Here is a 22,424-nt window from a genome sequence, read left to right as displayed (position 1 = left end):
GAGAATGACAGGAATTTCTTCTGATTATATATATTAAATTCTCTTCTGGTCCTTGAATTCTATTCTTCTTAAAAGCAAAGACTGAGTGTAGGTGCCTAAAGAATTAACCTAAGTTTGGAAAGTCACCTATTGCATGTGCCCAAAAGCTGATTCCATAATACCTACCTGCCTCTTCCCCATTATGGGACATATCAGATATAGAGTTAGAGAAATTGACAGCTGGATATCTGGTAGATTGACTCTTGACCAAGATAAGGGCAATGATATCTCTAATGTGCTATTTAAGATTTCTCACCACAAAAAGAAATGGTAATTATATGACATGATGAAAGTGATAACTAACAATCATTTTGCAATATATAAGTATGTTAAATCAACACATTTTACCCCTACATAATGTTACATTCTTATTTCAATAAAGTTGGAAAACAACAATAACAAAAACAAGAAGGGGGAAATAAAGATCCCAAACTCTCCTGGAGACTGCCCCACCCTTATTCCCACATTCAAGCCTTACAGACTTCCTGGACCATGTAGTTAGTACACACTGTAAACTTGAATCTATGTGAGGCACAGACTTGCAGACAGAATTCAGAGGGGAGAATCACTTTGTTCCAAGAGAACATTAACACATGAAAATATTCAATTTCATTCAAAATTGGGGAGGAGAAAATAAAAACAAGTATTATTTAATTTCCTTATAATGGGCAAAAAAAAAAAAAGGAGTTTGGATGGATAAATTTGTACATTGCTGGTGGAAGGGCTTTAGACAAATACTACAGCATGTTACTATAAGTTAATTCATAGTGATGGATATATAATTGTCTTTAAAATATTTCCTGTAACTTTTTAGTGTTTGAAATTTTTATTAAGTATATATATATAATAAATCTGATATACTGTTATACAAGGAGACATTTAAAACATGTTTTCCACCCCCTTTCTCAACCTGTCATTCTTGACCTTCAGACGCAAACTGAATTTACACCACCTATTTTCCTGATTCTCCACTTGCAGATAGCAGATCATGTGACTTCTTGACCTCTATAACCACGTCCTGTAATAATCCTCTTTCATATATATATATATGTTCTATTGAATCTCTTTCTCTGGATAACCCTCATCAGACAACCTTGATTTTTAAAAAGAAAGTAGTATTTTATAATCTAGTTTTTATTTTTTTATGGTTTCTTTATTTGTAATCTATTTTGTCTCATTGTTTTGCTATGTCTTTAGCTGAGTTCATCACATTATGTGTATGATATGCTATTTTAAAACACATTCCTCTTTGTTTCATATTTTTCCTTTATTTTTGAAATCTGCAGAGTTGATTTTTCCCCCAAAACAATGTGAAATTTTTAGAAATCCTATTCAATTTTTTTCTTATATCATTCATATCTCATGTAAATTATTTCAAATGACTTTTTCAACATACATAAAATAATTCATGTGAAACATTTTTCTAAGTAGGTTCTCAGGAAATTGGAGAATAGGGAAAATGAAAATATGAGCATACATTTTAGAAATGACTACAATTTTATCACTGCACATCATTTAGGAGAAATTCTTGGCCAAAAATCAGAAAGGGGTTTTTTTCTTCTTCCCAGCCCTAAATGGATAAATTGGTTAATTTTAAAAAGCAAAAAATTTAAAAAGTCTCAAAACTACAAAAGACAAGCATTGACCAAGATTTTTAAAAATTTAAGATAATATAAAATAATAATCAGATATTGATTGCACTGTTTTTTCAGCCCTCTACTCATGCATTTCCATTCCCTGATTGTTCCACAAACCTGAGAACTGGAGACCCTCAGCACACACTAGACCACATGTTCCCATCTCCAAGGGGGGGTGGACAGAGAAGGTCTGTGTGCAGTTAGCTTTTATGGTCACAATCAGGACTGTGCTTCCTCCTTACCAAATGACCTCTCCATCTTTTACATCCTCAATAATTCAGAGTAATGCCATCCAATCACAAATTTCCTCTCTATTTGGGATGCTGGAAGAGTGATATCTATATTAATAGTCTAATTTTAAAAATACTATGAAGTAGTAAGTATACAAAAATTCTGACAATATAGTAGGAACTATATGGAATGAACACAACTTACTTTACTCTTTCAATTTTTTGCTTTAGTTGAATTGGTTTACTAAAGCCAAAGACCTCCTGGCACATCCCCACCTCATCCTTCCTATTGATGGCTACAGGAGTCCTGGAGGTCATATTAAATTCCTGAAATTGACCAGGAAGAATGTTCATCTAGTTTGACAAGATCATAGTCCCAGTAAAATAAGGCATTCCGTGTAAAAATGGCAAAGTTCCCAGTTTCCAGGCATGGGTACATTCACCCCAACAACTTATAGAATGCTATTCACAAGTTGTATTTCAACAGGTTACTAAATTACATAATATTTTGGCATGTAGTTGAGTTTAATTTCCAACTCTAAGCCTCTTTAGTATTAATTAGCTTTTCACTTCCTGCCAGAAAACAATGTTTACTTTTAGCTTTATTCAGCATAAAATTATCAAAAACTGAGATGAATCCAAATTCTTCTCCACTCCTAGGGTCCAAGAATGATGTTTGTGGCCTTAATCATCAGTACCCAAACACTAAGGAGTTATTTTAGAGTATACTTCTTTATTCAGCCAACAACAAAGTGAAATACTATTAAGCAGGACTCCTATATCAACAGATGTGGCCCTCAAAAAGGCACTGACAGTAACATCAATTGCTTTAATTCAATAGCCATACACAATTTTTTATTCATTCTTAGAACTGCCCAGCTTTCTCCTCTATTGTCCATGATCCATGAAAAATTGCATTTTTACAGTCTGCAATGCATAAGACTATACATGTAGTGAAATAAGTTAGAAGGATAAAAATATCACCTGACATTTCTGTCAGTCCTATCTTGACGTTGTAACTTTCCCAGCAGTCTTGCTACCTTTGCACAACTGCATCTCTGTGAATCATATATCTTCCATAGGCAAAATTTTGTTCACACTTATCTTTGCTCTCTTGTTACCATAAATTTGTCTTCCTCTGTATACCTGAAAATTAATGATTCATTTTAAAACATTGCACTCCCCTTTTCCAAGTTTCTAAAATAAAGTTTTATTATTTTTCACTATTATAATGTATAGTTTCATATGAAGTGGCATTTTGACTACTACTACTAATTATTATTATTATTATTATCCAATTATTAATTCACATGATCTTTTTGGCTAGCCTTACTTACCATTATAACAAAAATGTTATTTGGCTTTGGCATTATAAGCCATAGCCATAGGTATATCATTGTTTTTATTCCTCTTACCATCTTCAGTATCCTAAATCTTCTACCTTGCTAATAGAAACATTAAACCCATACTGACATTTTGCTGAAACTACCTAATATATCTATTTAATATGTCCACTCACCAGTTACCCAAAGTATATTGTAGTAAATGCCATTGATGTACTAACTATATCCCCTTGAACCTTAAACAAAGGCCTTTCAACTGCCTGAGTATCTTCCCTCAGAGAAAAGTGCTTTCTTCTCCCTTCCGGAGTAGGTCAGAAGTGCCAGAAAAATTAAGCTTCCCTTGCAATCCAGGAATAACTCTCAACAATACTTGATGGGGGTAGGTGTATAAAAATCCCAAGTCCCTACTTCATGGATGAGGCACATGTCATACAAGGAATCCCAGAGTTCTCCAAAGCCTTTAGCTCTAATTACAAATAGTAGTAATAGCCGATAATGTAACCCTTGCTGCACTTGCTTTTTCAGGCTTACTTCCCCAGTCCCCTATACCAGCTTGAGATTATCCTCCAAATAAGTGCTTTAATTCAACTTTTGTCTACAGGACTGATTCTGAGGAACCCAAACTCACACAAATGGCCCAGAGGCTATAAGCATGACAATTGTCATTAACAATTGTGGGAAAGATGAAGGGATATGTACCACTGCAAATCTTTCATTAAAAAGATAACTTCCAGAGATTCTATCTGCAGTGTCAATTCAAACTACCATAAGTTTTTCAGAGAATTTATGCTGAAATCCACCGTGTCTAGACTTTGTATTGATTTAGTGTAGTGAGAAAAATCAGACAACCAGTCACTTGAATTGTTGATAAGTTCAGGCAAAACAATGTACATGGAGACCTAAGAAGACACACTAAAGGAATAAAAGGTAAAGGTCTAGTATACAGTAAGGGGTCTGAATCTGAAGATCTGGATCTGCCGATTGAGCTTGAAGCTTTTATCTGCTAGAAGTTCCAAAAAAGCCAGCATCTTTAAACTTCCTTATACATTAACTATATAGCTTTCCTATATGCAGAAATTTTTCTCATAGCTTTTTTCCCTAAAAATTTTATAGCCATTAAATCATTTTCATCTTGAAACACGTATCTATATATCTATATGAATATATGTATAATTTAACAGAGAAACATGATACTCTAATTTTTATATTTCCATGGCAAATAGCTCATTTATTTTTTCTTGTGTTCTTGTGGGGTTATTCTTTAATCTTGGGGATAAATAGTAAAAATGCCAATCTGTGAATATAATTATTTCAGCTTCATATTTGGAGAGTCAATTCAATGTGAAAAATTAAGTTCTTTAGAATTTTCTTGTAATTTATTTAAGCATTGCTTCTTTGTATCACAACATACATCTCTTTATCACTTCCTCTTTATATTAAGTGTACATATTTTACATCTCTTATTCTTTTTATTAATACAGATTTTATGTAAGTATGTAATAATTATATTTGTATATGTACTTTAGTTCTCTGTTCTTTGAGTCTTTCATCCTTTCATTTATGATTTCATGTCCTTACCATTTTCTTCTGAATTCTTAGAGAAGTTACCAAATTCCATCCTGAAAATCACTAATTTGGCAAGCAACTTCTGTGACTTCTGAAGTCACTTGAAGACCTCTGATTTAGTTCTGTCTTGTCTCTTCCCCAACCCCAGAGAGGAAATATAGGGCAAAAGAAGAGAATCAATTGTGGAGACAAGGTATTCAAACAGGGGTTCTTAACCATAGGGTTGCCCATGGGTAGAATCCATGAAGATGGATGGGAGAAACAATTCACCTCTAATAAAATTTAACAATCTTTCCATAGTTTACAAACTAGAGTAGAGTTAGCAATGTTGGCAATTTTTGTCAACAACAGAAAGAATAGAAAGTATAGCTATTTCCATGTCAAATAACGGTGATTACATATATTACAAAAAATCATTTACATGTTCACTGATTTGAAATTACAGAAGTCATTTATCAACTCTCCATATTAATGTAAGCCTAATCATATGCCAAAAAGATTGGTCATGGAACTTGAAGACTGATCCCAAAATTCATATAGAAGATTGGAGGCCAAGACTAGTTATAAATTTTCTGAATAAGAAAAATAGAGCATACATATCAATTTGGTATTAAGATACAGAACTTTCTAAATGAAACAATGTGGCCTTGATGCATAGAGCACAGATCAGGAAAAAGAGACTAGATACAGATTCACACAGAAATCAGAAAGCAAAAGAAAGTATAAACTATTCAAATACAGTCCTAGAATATTTGGATACACATACAGGAAAAAATAAGGCTCATAACCTAGTATAAGGAAGTATAAACTCCAGAGAGATTAACAATTATTTTTTGATAGACTAACAATTTAAAAAGAAAAAGCACAACATTAAAACTTGAAATATAAAAAAATATATTAAATAAATAAATAAATAAATAAATAAATAAATAAATAAAACTTGAAATCTTAGGGTAAAAAAAACATCTTGAACAAGACACAAAATGCACAAGAGGAATGATGAGTTTCACTACATTATAATTTATTTGACAAAAGTTTCGTGAACAAAAATCAATTCTAAGATACTGAATAAGAAGAGATATTTTTAAAGTATGGGCTTATCTACAGTACAGTAAAGACATCTTATAATATCTTATAAATAAAAATAAAAAATAAAAAATTTGCAAATATGATAGTAAGCAATTCATAGAAGATGGCTTATCTCACTGGTAAACAGGAAGAAAAAATAAAATTAATAGTAAAATGTTATTTTACATCTATCATGTTAGAAAATATTAAATATCTTCTCATTTAAGAATGAATAAATAAATTGTGGTAGAAATATGTAATAAATTTCTATGTAGCGATTAATATGAATGTACCAGAGTAAATCTTAAAAAATATAATGTCAAGAAAATAAACCAAGTACTGAAAGAATACATAGAGATGATATCATTTGTGAAAACTTAAAAAAATTAAAACAATTTTACATATTATTTAAGGATAATATATATATTAAAAATATCACAAGTATATCACCAACTTCAGAATAATGGCTAACTCCAGAAAAGGATAAATAAAAATAGGATAGAAAGTACTGTAGTATAATTTCCAATTCTATCAATATTTAATATTTTTAAAAATCTGTAGTAAAATGATTTTGTTTATTTATTTGTTTAATTTGTATTTTAAGAGATTTATTACAAGGACCCGGCTTACACAGTTGTTAGGGTGACTAGACCAATCTGAAATTCCTAAGCAGATGAGAAAGGCAAGCTGGAACTCTTAGGCATATGCTAAAGTCCAAAGATAGAATTTCTTCCTCAAGGAAGCCCCAATTCTGTTCTTACGTCCTTTTACTAGATTGCATCAGTCCCACAGGTTGTTGAGGAAAATCTCTTTTACTTTTAATTAATTAATTGGAAAATTAATTAATTATTTTAAAGATTTATTATTTTCGAGAGATAGAGAGAGTGATGGGGAGGGGCAGTGTCCATGCTCAGTGTGGAGCCTGACATGGGGCTCAATCTCACAATCCTGAGATCAGGACCTGAGCCAAAACCAAGAGTTGGATGCTAAACTGACTGTCTGATTCAGGCACTCCAATTATTTTTAACTGAAGTATAATTGACATACATTGTTATAGTAGCTGTAGTAATCAAAACAGTATGGTATTGGCACAATAAAGGACACAGATCAAAGAAACAAGATAGAGAGCCCAGAAATATATCCAAGCTTATATGGCAAATTAATATAGGACAAGTAGGCAAGAATAGACATTGGGAAAAAGACAGTCTCTTCGTAAATGGTGTTGGGAAAACAGGAAAGCAACATGCAAAAGAATGAAACAACCACTTTCTTACACCATACACAAAAAATAAACTCAAAATAGATAAAAGGCCTAAATGTAAGACCCCAAACCATAAAAATTCTAAAAGAAAACATAGGCAGTAATCTCTTGGACACTGGCGCTAGCACCATTTTTCTGGATATGTCTCCTCAGAGAGGAGAAACAAAAGCAAAAGTAAACTATTGTGACTACATCAAACAAAAAGCTATTGCACAGCCAAGGAAACCATCAGCAAAATAAACGGTAACATGCTGAATGGAAGAAAAAAAATTGCAAATTACATATCTGATAAAAGGTTGATATCCAAAATATATAAAGAACTCACAACCCAACACTAAAACCCCCAAATAATCTGATTAGAAAATGGACAGAGGACCTGAATAGACATTTTTCTAAAGAAGACATACAGATGGCCAATAAGCACATGAAATGATGTTCAACATCAGTAATCATCCGGGGAATGCACATCAAAACCACAATGACATATCCCCTCACACCCATCAGAATGGCGATTATCAAAGAGACAAGAAATAACAAGTATTAGGGGGAGGTGAAGATAAGGGAACCCCTGTGCACTGTTGGTAGGAATGCAAACTGGTGCAGCCACTATGGAAAACAGCATGGAGGTTCCTCAAAAATAAAAAACAGAAATACCATACTATCCAATAATTTTACTGCTGAGTATTTACCCAAAGAAAATTTAGGGCAGCCCAGGTGGCTCAGCGGTTTAGTGCTGCCTTCAGCCCAGGGCCTGATCCTGGAGACCCGGGATCGAGTCCCACATCAGGTGCCCTGCATGGAGCCTGCCTCTCTCTCTGCCTATGTCTCTGCCTCTCTCTCTCTCTCTCTGTCTCTCATGAATAAATAAATAGAATAAAATAAAATAAAATTTATTTTTAAAAAAAGAAAATTTAAAGACTAATATTTTTGGTATTTTTTTTATTGGAGTTCGATTTGCCAACATATAGTATAACACTCAGTGGTTATCCCGTCGAGTGCACCCCTCAGTGCCCATTACTGTCACCCCATCCCCCTGCCCACCGACCCTTCTACTACCCCTTGTTTGTTTCCCAGAGTTAGGAGTCTCTCAGGTTCTGTCTCCCTCTCTGATATTCCCCACTCATTTTCTCTCCTTTCCCCTATAATCCCTTTCACTATTTTTTATTTTCCCCAAATGAATGAAACTATGTAATGTTGTTCTTCTCCGATTGACTTACTTCACTCAGCATAATACCCTCCAGTTCCATCCACGTTGAAGCAAATGGTGGGTATTTGTCGTTTCTAATGGCTGAGTAATATTCCATTGTATACGTAAACCACATCTTCTTTATCCATTCATCTCTCGATGGACACCGAGGCTCCTTCCACAGTTTGGCTATTGTGGACATTGCTGCTAGAAACATCGGGGTGCAGGTGTCCCAGCGTTTCATTGCATCTATATCTTTGGGGTAAATCCCCAGCAGTGCAATTGCTGGGTCCTAGGGCAGGTCTATTTTCAACTCTTTGAGGAACCTCCACACAGTTTTCCAGAGTGGCTGGACCAGTTCACATTCCCACCAACAGTGCAAGAGGGTTCCCCTTTCTCCACATCCTCTCCAACATTTGTTGTTTCCTGTCTTGGTAATTTTCCCCATTCTCACTGGTGTGAGGTGGTATCTCATTGTGGTTTTGATTTGTATTTCCCTGATGGCCAGTGATGCAGAGCATTTTCTCATGTGCGTGTTGGCCATGTCTATGTCTTCCTCTGTGAAATTTCTGTCATGGCTTCTGCCCATTTGGATTGTTTGTTTCTTTGGTGTTGAGTTTAAGAAGTTCTTTATAGATCTTGGATACTAGCTCTTTATCTGATACGTCATTTGTAATATCTTCTCCCATTCTGTAGGTTGTCTTTTAGTTTTGTTCACTGTTTCATTTGCTGTGCAGAAGCTTTTTATCTTGATTAAGTCCCAATAATTCATTTTTGCTTTTGTTTCCCTTGCCTTCATGGATGTATCTTGCAAGAAGTGGCTGTGGCCAAATTCAAAAAGGGTGTTGCCTGTGTTCTCCTCTAGGATTTTGATGGATTCTTGTCTTACATTTAGATTTTCCATACATTTTGAGTTTATCTTTGTGTCCAGTGTAAGAGAATGGTCTAGTTTCATTCTTCTGCATGTGGCTGTCCAATTTCCCAGCACCATTTATCGAAGAGACTGTCCTTTTTACAGTGGATAGTCTTCCCGCTTTGTCGAATATTAGTTTACCATAGAGTTGAGGGCCCATCTCTGGATTCTCTATTCTGCTCCATTGATCTATGTGTCTGTTTTTGTGCCAGTACCACACTGTCTTGAGGATCACAGCTTTGTAGTACAACTTGAAATCTGGCATTGTGATGCCCCCAGCTCTCTGGTTTTCTTTTTTATTATTCCCCTGGCTATTCGGGGTCTTTTCTGATTCCACATAAATCTTAAGATGATTTGTTCCAACTCTCTGAAGAAAGTCCATGGTATTTTGATAGGGATTGCATTAAATGTGTAAATTGCCCTGGGTAGCATTGACATCTTCACAATATTAATTCTTTATAAGCATGGAATATTTTTCCATCTCTTTGTGTCTTCCTCAATTTCTTTCAGAAGTGTTCTATAGTTTTTAGGGTAAAGATTCTTTGTCTTTTTGGTTAGGTTTATTCCTAGGTATCTTATGCTTTTGGGTGCAATTGTAAATGGGATTGACTCCTTAATTTTTCTTTCTTCAGTCTCATTGTTAGTGTATAGAAATGCCACTGATTTCTGGGCATTGATTTTATATCCTGCCATACTGCCGAATTGCTGTATGAGTTCTAGCAATCATGGGGTGGAGTCTTTTGGGTTTTCTATGTACAGTATCATGTAAAGACTAATTTTTGAAAAGACATATGCATTCCTGTTTCTTGCAGCATTATTTACAATAACCAAGATATGGAAGCAACCAGAGCGCCCACTGATAGATGAATGGATAAAGATGTGGATGTGTGTATGTGTGTGTGTGTTTGTGTGTGTGTGTGTGTGTATATATATATATATATATATATATATATATAATGTGTTTATATATATAAATATTACTCAGCCATAGAAATGAATGAAATCTTGCCATTCCTGACAACATGAATAGGCCTACAGGGTATCATGCTAAGTGAAATATATCAAAGAAAGACAAATAACATATGATTCCACTTATATGTAGACTCTAAAAACAAAACAAAGAAATAAACAAAAAACAAAAACAGACTCATAAATTTAGAGAGCAAACTAGTAGTTGTCAGGGGGTAAGGGTGGGATATTAGGTAAAATAGGTGAAGAGTATTAACAGGTACAAATCTCCAGTTATAAAATAAATATGTCACATGGATGAAAAATGCAGCATAGCAAATATAGCCAATGATATTGCAATGATGTTGTATGGTGATAGATGGTAACTGCACTTACCCTGGTGAGTACTGCATACTGTACCTAATTGTGATTCGTGATGTTGTAGTAAAAAATTATTTTTAAAAATATCATGTTTAAATCTGGATTATGGGCATATGGCTATTTATTATATTGCTCTCTATTTGTATCTGCATATTTAAAATATTTTGTAATTAAAAATGACTTCCTTATTCTGATTTTCACATTAATCTATTTAAACTGAAAAAAATATTTTCACAAGTAAATGTATTTTTTTCAGTGCTGGATATATCCAGTTTTGTTTTTTCCTTTCAAACAGATTTCATTGGCTTTATGATGTTTATTTGATTGAGCTGTCATTCACAATATATTGTGGAAATATTCTACTCAAATTATCTTTTCCCCTTGCTCTTGGAAACAGAAAAAAAAAAAAAAAAAGAATTGTTTTTATTCTTACTCTATGACACTAACTTTTGGCTTTTAAATTAAGTTTCAAGTTAAAGTATTTCATGATCTCATGCAATTTAAATGCTTTAAGGTATTCAAGTAAGTTTCAAAAGATTGGAAATACAGTGAATATTACTTATTTATTCAAAAAAGTTATAAATGTATAATGTGGTTGGCCCTATACATTGCAACCAAGGAATGCTTCCCATAAAATTTGAATAAGTATTCTTACATTTGAAGCTAATACGATGTAAGTAAAGGAATGATATATTATCTGTGCATTGCTATCTACAATAGAAAAATAAAAATATAAAATAAATAATCATATAACCTAAGGCTCTAATTATTTCTTTCTTTCAATCCCTAATATAATTAGGCAATCTTATTTTGTTCCTGAAGCTTTAATTGCAGATAATGAAGATTTAAAAAATATAAATGTGTAACTGTCTCTACAAGTACCTATAATTACTATAACCTCATTGCCTTACACATTATTAATACCTACAAATGAGTATTTTTAATTAAATGAAATACTGACTAAACAACACTTTTATTTCTCATGATTAATTCTTGAATTAGTTTATTGTTTAAAATAAGTCCGAGCAACTTTCTAGGCAAATTTGAATCCCAGGAATGCAATTCATATATCTGAGCTATTATTTTTATCTTCCATCTGAGGATGGACCAATTTGGACCAATTGGCAAGTGTGAATGTTTTGTTCTGTAAAGGTAATTACAATAGTATCATGGAGACCACACTTATTTTCCACTTCTCAACACACATGGCTTGCAGAGCCTCTGTTCTCTACTATCTCTGATGGATACAAAGCATGAATAAAGTTTTAAAAAACAAGTATAATTAATTAGCCAATTAGACTTAATTAATATTTATAGAATATCCTACCCAACAACAGCAGAATGTATATTACTTCCAAGAGCACATGATGTATTTATGAAGATAGACCAGATCCTAGGCCAATATTTTAAAAGATATTTCAAAAATTGAAAAGGGTTGAAATCATGCAGCATATATTCTGATCACCATGGAATTAAATAAGAAATCAATAACAGAAAGACATCTTTTAAAAATCCCGAAATATTTGGAAGTTAAAAAAATATTGTATTAGTTTCCTGACCCTGTTATAATAAATTACCTCAAACTTGGTAGTTTAAAACAATAGCAATTTATTCTCTCAGGGGTCTAGAGGCCAGAGTCTGAAATTAATTTCACTGATCCAAAATCAAGGTATCAGCAGAGCTACCCTCCCTCTGGAAGCCTAGGGAAGAACCTGTTCCTCATCTCTTCCTGCTTTGGGTAGCTACTTTGACATGTGGCCACATTATTCCAGTCTCTACTTCTATGATCACATTATTTTTCCTCTTCTATGTGTATTAAATCTCTCTCTGCCTCTCTCTAATAAGGCCACTTGGGATTAAACTTAGAAATTTTAAAATAAAAATCCAAAATAATTTCCTTATGTTTAAATCCCTAATATAATCACATCTGCAAATCTCATGTTTCTTTATAAAGTAACATTTACAAGTTCCAGAAATTAAGACCTGTTATCTTTGGGTGGCCATTATTCAGCCTACTATAAACATATTTCTAAATAACTCATGAGTCAAAGATGACATTTTATGGAAAATCAGAAAATATTTTTAATTAAAAATAGATAAAGCTACAAAATTCAAAAAAATTGAGATGCAGCTAAAGCAGTGCTTAGAAGGAAATTTATAGCATTAAATGCTTATATTAGAAAAAAAAGAGCTCAAATCAATGATCTGAAATTCAACCTTTAAAATCTAGATAAAGAAGAGCAAATTAAAGCCAAAACAAGAAGGAAATGATGAAAACAAGACCAGAAATCAATGTAATTGAAAACAAAACAAACAAAAACAATGAAATTAAAAGTTCTACTATACTGTTATAATTACCTTGATAGAACATAAAATTGTCATACAATTCATCCAAATGCCAATATGAATGGTGTAAAATAATAGCTAAGATACATGAACTGTATTCTTCTTCATTCTTTGGAAACAACGATAAAAGTAATATTTCAGCCAAATTAATAAAAAAATAGGAAGTATGAAGCACAAATTATCAGTAGCAAGAGTGAAAGTAACATCATACGGATCATAATAGAGACATTAAAAGGACAATACTGGAGTGAATTTTTATCCTTTACCAATAAATTCAAGAACATATATGAAATTCATCAATTTCTTGAGATATAATTTTCTATATCTATTAAATAAATGAATTTGTAATTAAAAACCTTTTGATAAAGAAAACCTCTAACCCAGATGGCTTCACTGGTGAATTATACTAATTTTTTTAATGTGATAAAAAGATTTAACATGAGATCTACCCTCTTAGAAAATCTTTAAGTGTACAATATATTGCTGACTCTAAGTACAGCATTGCCTAGTAGATCATTGTTTAAGGAAGAAACAATACCAAGCCTATGAAAACTTTCCCAGAAAAAAATGTGTAATTCCAACTCATGCTATGAAACCAGAGTTATTCTTTTTTTTTTTTCCCTAAAGATTTACTTATTTACTTCAGAGAGGTGGGGGAGGGATAGAATCCTGAAGCAGACTACCTACTTTGTGTTGACCCTGACATGGGGCTCAATCCCAGGATCTTGGGATCCTGGCCTGCACCAAATCAAGAGTTGGTCACTTAATGGACTGAGCCACCTATATGCCCCTCCATAATTATTTTAATAAGAAAAACAGAAAAGAGAGAGAAAATAATACAAATCTACATTCCTCATAAATACATCTAAAGAATTCTTAATAAAATATTATCAAATAAAATCTAGCAATGTATGACAAAAAATACATATACTAATCAAGTGGAGTTTGTCTCAGGAATACAAGATTGACTCAATCAATGGGGTTTATCATATCAATAAACCAAAAAAGGACAAACCATATGACCAACTGAATAGGCTCAGAAAATTCATTTGGATAATTCAACAAATAGTCATGATAAAAACTCTCAAAAAATATGTATATAAGAGAATTTTCTCAACCCAATAATGCAAAAATCTATAGCTAACATATAATGGTGAAAAAATGAATACTTTCCACCTAATACTGAGACTAAGTCAAAGATGTTCACTCTCACCACTCCTATTAACACCATCCTAGAGATCCTAATCAGTGCAATAAGGTAAAAATCAATAACAATAGATAATATTTAGATTAAAAAGAAGTAAAATAATCTTAATTCAGAGAAAATATAATTGTGGATACAGAAAAACCCAAATAATCAAAACTAATAAGTTACTTTAGCATGTTTGCAGGAAACAGTCAATGTGCAAAAAGCAACTACTTTTTTTTTTATACTAGCAATGATCCATTGGAAATTAATTCTTTTAAACACTATTTACGATAGCATTACAAAACATGAAATATTTAGGGATGGATTTAACAAAATATATGTGCATATTTGAAAAACACAAAACATGATAGAGAAATCAAAGACCTAAGTAAAGGTAGAAATACATTATTTTCATGAATTGGAAGATTCAATAATTTTTAAGGTATAAATTCTTCAACATTAATTTATTGCAATCTGTTGTAATCACAATCAAAACTCCAGTAGGCTATTTATTATTATTATTATTTTTGAAGGACTCTATTTTTTTTTTTAGAGCAGTTTCAGGTTCACAGAAAAATTGAGAGGAAGGAATGGAGATATCCCATATACTCCTTAACCTCACACATGCAAAGCTTTCCCCATTACCAACATTACACACCAGTGTGGTACATTTGTTATATATAAATGATGAAGCTGCAAATCATAATTTTCCAAAGTCCATAGTTTACATTAAGGTTCATTCTTGGTATTGTATGTTCTTTGGCTTTAGACAAATGTATAATGACATGCATCCATCAATATATTATCAGACAGTGTGTTTTCACTGCCCAGAACTCCTATGTACTCTACCTATTTATCACTTCTTACCCTCTCAGTCTGGCAACTACTGACTTTTGATGAATTACTGATACATGACTGCTCATGATTTGGCTTTTTCCAGAATATCACATAGTTGAAGTCATATAATAGGTACCTTTAAAGATTGGCTTCTTTCTCTTAGTAATATATTCTTAAAGTTACTGACTGCATGTCTTTTCATGGTGTAGTATATCTTTTTCTTTTAGTGCTGAATAATATTCCACTATCTAGATGTACAACAGGTTATCTATTCACTTACTGGCAGATATCTCAGTTGCTTCTAAGTTTTGGCAATTGTAAAGAAGGCCACTATAAGTATCCATTTGCAGGGTTTTGTGTGGACACTTTTTCAACTCCTTTAGGTAAATTCCAAGGAGTGCAATTGTTGGATCATATGGGAAGAGTATGTTTAGTTTTGTAAGAAACTTCCAAACTGTCTTCTAATCGAGGCTCTTATCATTTTGCATTCCCATACCATATGGAAAAAAATTATCTCCAACCCTTATATTATATCATATTCAACTCAAAATTGCTCACCAAAATTCTTACAAAAATATATGAGATAAAATTACAGAAGTTGGAGGATGCAAAATAGGAGAAAAATCTTTAGGACATTAGGGTAAGTTAAAATAAAAGTCTTAGAAAAAAATGTCTTAGGACATATAAAGCACAAACTAAAACAAAACGTATTCTTTTGAAATACACAGGAAAATAAGAAGACAATGTACAGACCAGGAAAAATACTCACAAAACAAATATCTGATAGAGGATTATTTGATCCAGATTCAATATCTGATCCAGAACATATAAACAATTCTCAACACTCAGTCATAAGAAGAGAAATAATCCAATTTAAAAAACTGGGCAAAAGATTTTAACAGATACTTCACCAAATAAAATATGGCAAATAAGTACTTCAAAAGCTATTCAGCTTCATTAATTTTTAGAGAAATACAGATAAAAACCACAGTGATATGCCACTACACACATGGTTCAATTAAAACTGAGAATACCACATGTGGATTAGGATATGGAACAAGTGGAATTCTCATACTGTGTTGCTAGGCATGCAGACTACTATAGCCACTGTATTCACAGTTTCTAAGTGGCAGTTTCTCACAAAGCAATTCCACTCCTGAATATTTACCTAGGAAAAATTAAAACATATTTCCATTCAAAGAACTGTCTTCAAATTTTTATAGCAACTTTACTCATAGTGACATTACAAGTAGAAAAACAAAATGTCCACCAAGTGATGAATGAATAAACAAACTGTAGTGTGTCCCTAGCATAGAATACCCTCATCAATTAAAAAAAAAAAAAGATGAACTACTGATACATGCAACAACATGGATGGATCTCAAATGCATTACTAAGTGAAAACAAATCCACTCACAAAGAATGCATAGTGTATGATTTAACTTAAACAACAGTCTGGAAAGATCAAACTTATAAATGGAGAAATCAGAACAGCTGTTATAAGGGGCTGAGGACAAAGGGGAGTCAAGTGTTGACTGTAAAGGAGCATAAGGTTATATTTCAGGGTGATGAAAACCTTTTTATTGCTATCTGGGTTTGACAGACACATAGAATATATACTTACAAAGATCCAAGTCTACTGTATGTAAATTAAACCTCAATAAAACCAACATAAAAAATCTATAATTGTTTTTCAAGTCATAATAATTTTAATTTAATTGTGAGTTCAATTTATTTAATATTGTTTGCTCATCATCACATTTTGAACTTGTTTATCTTGACATCTTTCCTATTTTGGTGATTTTCCACCTTAATAAAATCATCAGGTAAACTTTTTAGTGCACATGTAGGATCTATCCCATACCCATTGAATTAGAATAATTTTTGAGAGGCAATAGAGCATACTGTTTGAACATGTAGATTCTGGACATAGAATGTGTTTGAGTCCTAGCTCCACTACTTACTAATTATTTTTGTCTAGACTTGAAAAAATTACTTAACACTGTGTCTCAGTTTCATAACTTATAAAATGGGGATAATAGTACCTGCCTGATAGAGTTATAATGGAGATTAAATGAATAATATAGGATGTAGCAAATACTAGGAGCTAAATGTATAAACTACCATAAATATTATTGTTTAGATAGATTGTTACATTGAGTCAATAATCCTTTCCCTTCCTCATGTTCATTTAATATTGCAATATCTGAAAAGTTTTCTTACTATACATGGCAACACTACTCTGAAATCACACTTATCTAAACATTTATATTTAGGAAGCACTAATTCCTCGAACCTCTTCGCTAAGCTTCTAATGTGTATTTTCTCTCTTAACACTCTGATTCTCTGTCAGGTGGATATTATTAGAAACTGCCTTCCTATACATCAGGAAACTATCAGTCCAGAATGGGTAAGTGCCTTGTCCAAAGCCACACAAGAAGTAACGCCTAGGTCTGAGCTCAAATTAGTACCATGCCTCCAAAGTCATGGAAACAAGTGGATGGGAAGAGCCTTTCAGTGCCATATGTTGTGCTATAGCTTTCTCATGCTGCTAAACTCCACACCAGGCTGTGAATTAGGCATGATTTCTCCCTTTTGCAAATGAAGAAATTCTAGCTCTGGAAAGTTAGCAAGTATATTTTATGAATACAAAACTGAAACATTTTATTTTTCACCTTAAATCATTACCTTGCGAACATTAATCTCAGAATTCTATGTTCAGTTGTCTCAAAAGTATTTTCACACAATCAGTGTCTGTTATTTCCTGTCCTGTGGAAATATGCATCCCTTTACTTTTCCATGCTCAAACCAGAAAGCAGCTCTGACTGAACAAATTCCCTCTGTCACAGGCCCTAACTACAAGAATCTGGGAGACTTTCACTTCCTTTTCTTCTTTATAATACCCTCATCCCTGACAGCCTGAGCTAGCCAGGAAACTAGAGGTCATACTCAATAAAAATAGCATGTCAGAGGATCCGTGGGTGGCTCATTGGTTAGGTGCCTGCCTTTGGCCTGGGGTGTGGTCCTGGGGTCCCAGGATTGAGTCCCGCATCAGGCTCCCTGTGTGGAGTCTGCTTCTACCTCTGCCTGTGTCTCTGCCTCTCTGTGTCTCTCATGAATAAATAAATAAAATCTTAAAAAAAAAAATAGCATGTCAGTAGTATGGCTTCTCCTTCAAAAGCAGTTCATTTGAGGTACTTAAATTATTTATTCAAAATGTAAATAACCTAACAAACAATACATTTGAAACATCCCATGCAAAATGCTCTCTTTTTTTTTTTTTTTTTTTAATTTTTTTTTAATTTTTATTTATTTATGATAGGCACACAGTGAGAGAGAGAGAGGCAGAGACACAGGCAGAGGGAGAAGCAGGCTCCATGCACCGGAAGCCTGACGTGGGATTTGATCCTGGGTCTCCAGGATCGCGCCCTGGGCCAAAGGCAGGCGCTAAACCGCTGCGCCACCCAGGGATCCCGCAAAATGCTCTCTTGATTATAAGATATGAAATTTAAAACAATGAAACGTGACAAAAATTTACTGAACAATTATATGAATGAGAACTGAGTACCAGAATCTTTCTTACTTGATGAGGCAATGTAAGCTCTGATTAAAAGCCAAACAGAAATTTTATAAATTATCCATAAATTCTCTACTTCTACAAGAATTCTATTTATGAACATAAAATTTGAAATAAAAAAAGTAATTGATTTGGTTTGCTACTCCTTCACCTAAAATGAAATATGTAACTTTGGGATGATTTGTCCATGACTGTAAGGAGACACATAGAAACCATTATTGCATGACAAAAGACCTAAATGTTTACCTTTCGATTAAATGAATAACAACTTCTATCAGTTTTCTTACTCATTTCTTCACATTATGTTATTGAAGCTTCAAAAGATGGAGCAAATTACTGACATTAGATGCCACATAGCTAGCAAGGTGTCATTATAGATACTTAAGTCAAAGCTAAAAAATCATACCTATAAAACAGTAAATCTGGACAACATAAGCCTTTTGAATCTATTATCTTCTATACTTCCATTTGATTTGGAACCAAACATTTGTAATTCACTAACTACATTAGTTAGAAAAAAAAATGTTTCCATTCCATTGAAGACAAATCTTTTACAATATAAGTAATTTTTAATCATGATTTTAGAAATATACTAAAAACAGATACTAATATGTTTTTACAAAAATCTATCTTGATGTTTGAGAGGTTGAAGGGAATATTAGCAGAAAATAATTAATCACATAATCAGGAATTAATTAGATCCTTGTGTGGAATTAAACAAAACTTAGAAAAACAGGAAATAATTTGTTTTAATTTGAAATCTACTTAAGGAGTTGTTTATTAGCACAAACATGATGAGATTCCCTAACAGATTAAAGTTTCCTTCCTTTTGAATTACTTATTAAAACAAAGTTGAAAAGGTTCTAGAAACCAGATCCCAAAAGAAATGTTCACAAAACAATAAAATATAATGACTTGCCAACAGAATAGTAAGCATGGGGGGGGGGGGGTTAGAAATAACCATCAAGCCAAGCTGCAGGCTCCCACCTCAGAGATGGCAGAAATCTATTTAGACCAGAGTATGACAGATGAACTTTCATCACATTCTTGTCCTCATCCCTAGATGCCCTCTAATCCACCCAGGGCAATCAAATCTCAATTACACAGATACATTAGCCTTTATGGATTTAGTCTGTATATGTAAGGGGAGGAGTGAGTAGGCAGTTAGAGGATTTAGAAAAACAAAAAAAAAAACAGCAAAATCATTACAAATAGAAGATACCTACTTTTCAGAGTAATGTGGTAAGCAACAGACATCACATTATGTATGAATATATAAGAATACTCCTGACTCCTGCCCATCATTGTATATTAATCCACTTCCTAACTACAAGGGTTATCTTGTAGGAAATCACAGGGTCTGATCAGAGTCCTGAAAATCTATAACCGTTTCCTTGGTAAATATATCTTATGGCAAAAGGAAGGTAAGGTTTTATTGTTTAATTCTAATGCTTAAAAATAAGTTTCCACCTAGTATAAGAAAGAACATCAGGGATAGAGGATACCATGGTCAAATTCACAAAAAGTACAGTAAATAATTTGAGGCAGGTGACTGTGATTGAACCATATCAATCTGAACATACACAAGCTAACGGGAGAAGACATTGTAGCCAGGGAGTGATGTCAACAAAATTATGGAAGCTAGAAAATAAATTGAAAGTAACAGTACCTTACTTAGCTAAGCTTGGAAAGTTGGAAGCCAAGAGTATATAGATTTGGGGTGAGGAGGGTGTGAATAGGTATGAAGGTGAAAAGGCCAAGAAACATATTTATTCTCACAACAAAACCCCAAACATGCTCTGAAATTGGAGATATTAGCTATCTTTAAAGAGTGCAAATAGGATTAAAAATAAGAGGATTGGTTCAAATAAAGTTTAAAAAGATAGAACCTCAGATATTTTTCCAGCCCTGGGACAACAATTAATCACTCCTTCTTCATTTCCACAAAAGCCTAGATAGTTTACTCTCTGAGAAGTGGAATCAGAGGGACTCTGGACTTGGTAACCCTTGAAAATTAAATGTTGTACCTAAAAAAGAGTAATTCTGATAGCTTCACAATATTCTCATCTCAAAAAACTAATAGCCACCAAAAGCAGGAAATTATAGTTTATTTTTTGTTAAACCAGATATCCAGCCTTGTTTCACCACTTATGACTAAAGCCAGTCACTCATTAATTCCTACCTACACAAGTAACTTAACAGCTTCAATACATTACTCACAAATATAAATGGGCAGCTAATATATAATGAATGGCTTTAATATAAAGGTGAATAACTTCTCAAAAATAAAACTTAAACCAATAACATAAAACTAATAAATAAAGATTATATAGGAGAATAGATGAGAGTATTATAAAACTATATAACACTCTCAGAAATATAAAATATCACATCCATAAAACAAAAAAAGAATGATATTCAAAAAGATATGATCATAAAACAAGAACAATGCTCTTGAAAATTAAAATAAAAAAAATAATTTTTAAAAATTAATGAAATATTTGGAACATCAGGTTTAAAAACAAAGAAGATTAAAGGGAAATATTTTTCAAATATAGCAAAATTTGTTACAACTGAAAAAATTATTTTCTAGGATGAAAAGACTATAGAGTGTCCATAAACTGAAAGAAAAGACTCACAAGAAGATGAGAATAAAGAGAAGATTCTAAACTATTTTGATGAAAAGAAAACACGTTCTTTTTTTTTTTTTAAGAAAACAAGTTATATAAAGGAATCAGATATATTAACAATTTTAAACTCCCTAAAACATTGGAAGCTAACCACAACAGAGAAATACTTTCAAAACGACCAGGAAAATCTGCTTGAAATATAAAATTTCATACCCGCCTATATGAAAATAGGCTAGGTTATTCAGTGGTAACAAAAAATCCTCAAATCTCAGAAGTCAAATACCTACATTTATTTCTCACTCATACAAAGACTTTCTCAAGTTCAGCAGCTCTCCCAGGCAGCTTTCTTAGAAGCAGTGACTCAATGACATAAGGATGAGCTGTTTCATCTGTGGCTCCAAAATCTCAATCTATGGCATCTAGTGTAGCTGTGGCAAAAGGTGAAAGACAGTCAACAGATTGTACTGACTCTTAAATCCTTTGGATCAGAAGTAACATATACCTCCAAAACTGATAGCAAAGACCTACCCAATTGCAAAGGGGCTGGAATTTGTCATCTTACAGTCATCTTAGGTAATAGTAGAGAATGGACATGAAAATCAGAAGTCTCCACAGCATTGTCAATCAAGTGGGAAGAAAGGATAAAGACAGTTTCTAATATGTATAGGCACAAAAAATCACCTCTATGGTTTCTTCCTCAGGAAGTTGCTTTACCAAAATAAGGAAACTAATAAAGGAAGAGAAGGCATGGGGTCCAGGAAACAGAAAGGAAAGGTAGTGTTTCCAATATGATAGAAAACGTAGAGATCAGGCCAGCGATAGCATAGCAGATTAGAGAATGAAGCAAGTAAACAGGAGTCTTTAAGGTGTATATATGCAAGAATAAAATGAAATTGAAACCTTCCTAATATGACTGACATTATTGAAAGGACAGTCCTATTTTTATGAGATAGTTTGAGGTTGAATCAGTGTGCTAGGGTAAATAATGGACCCTCAAGAGATACTTTTTTCTAATTCCTGGAATTTGTGAATATGTTTTTACCTTTTATGGCCAAAGAGATTTATAGATGTGAATAAACCAATGATCTTGAGATTGAGAAATCATCCTGGATTGTTAGGATGGGCCCTAAATGTAATAACCAAAGGGGTTTTGTTTTTGTTTTTGTTTTAGAGAGTGGGAGAGGGGCAGAGGTAGAGAGAGAATGGTAAGCAGGCTCCATGTCCAGTGAAGAGCCTGATGTGGGGCTCCATCTCTCAATTCTGAGATCAGGAT

Source organism: Canis lupus, chromosome 6 (assembly GCF_048164855.1).
Source record: "Canis lupus baileyi chromosome 6, mCanLup2.hap1, whole genome shotgun sequence".
NCBI classification, from domain to species: domain Eukaryota; kingdom Metazoa; phylum Chordata; class Mammalia; order Carnivora; family Canidae; genus Canis; species Canis lupus.
This window is presented reverse-complemented; position numbering follows the sequence as displayed.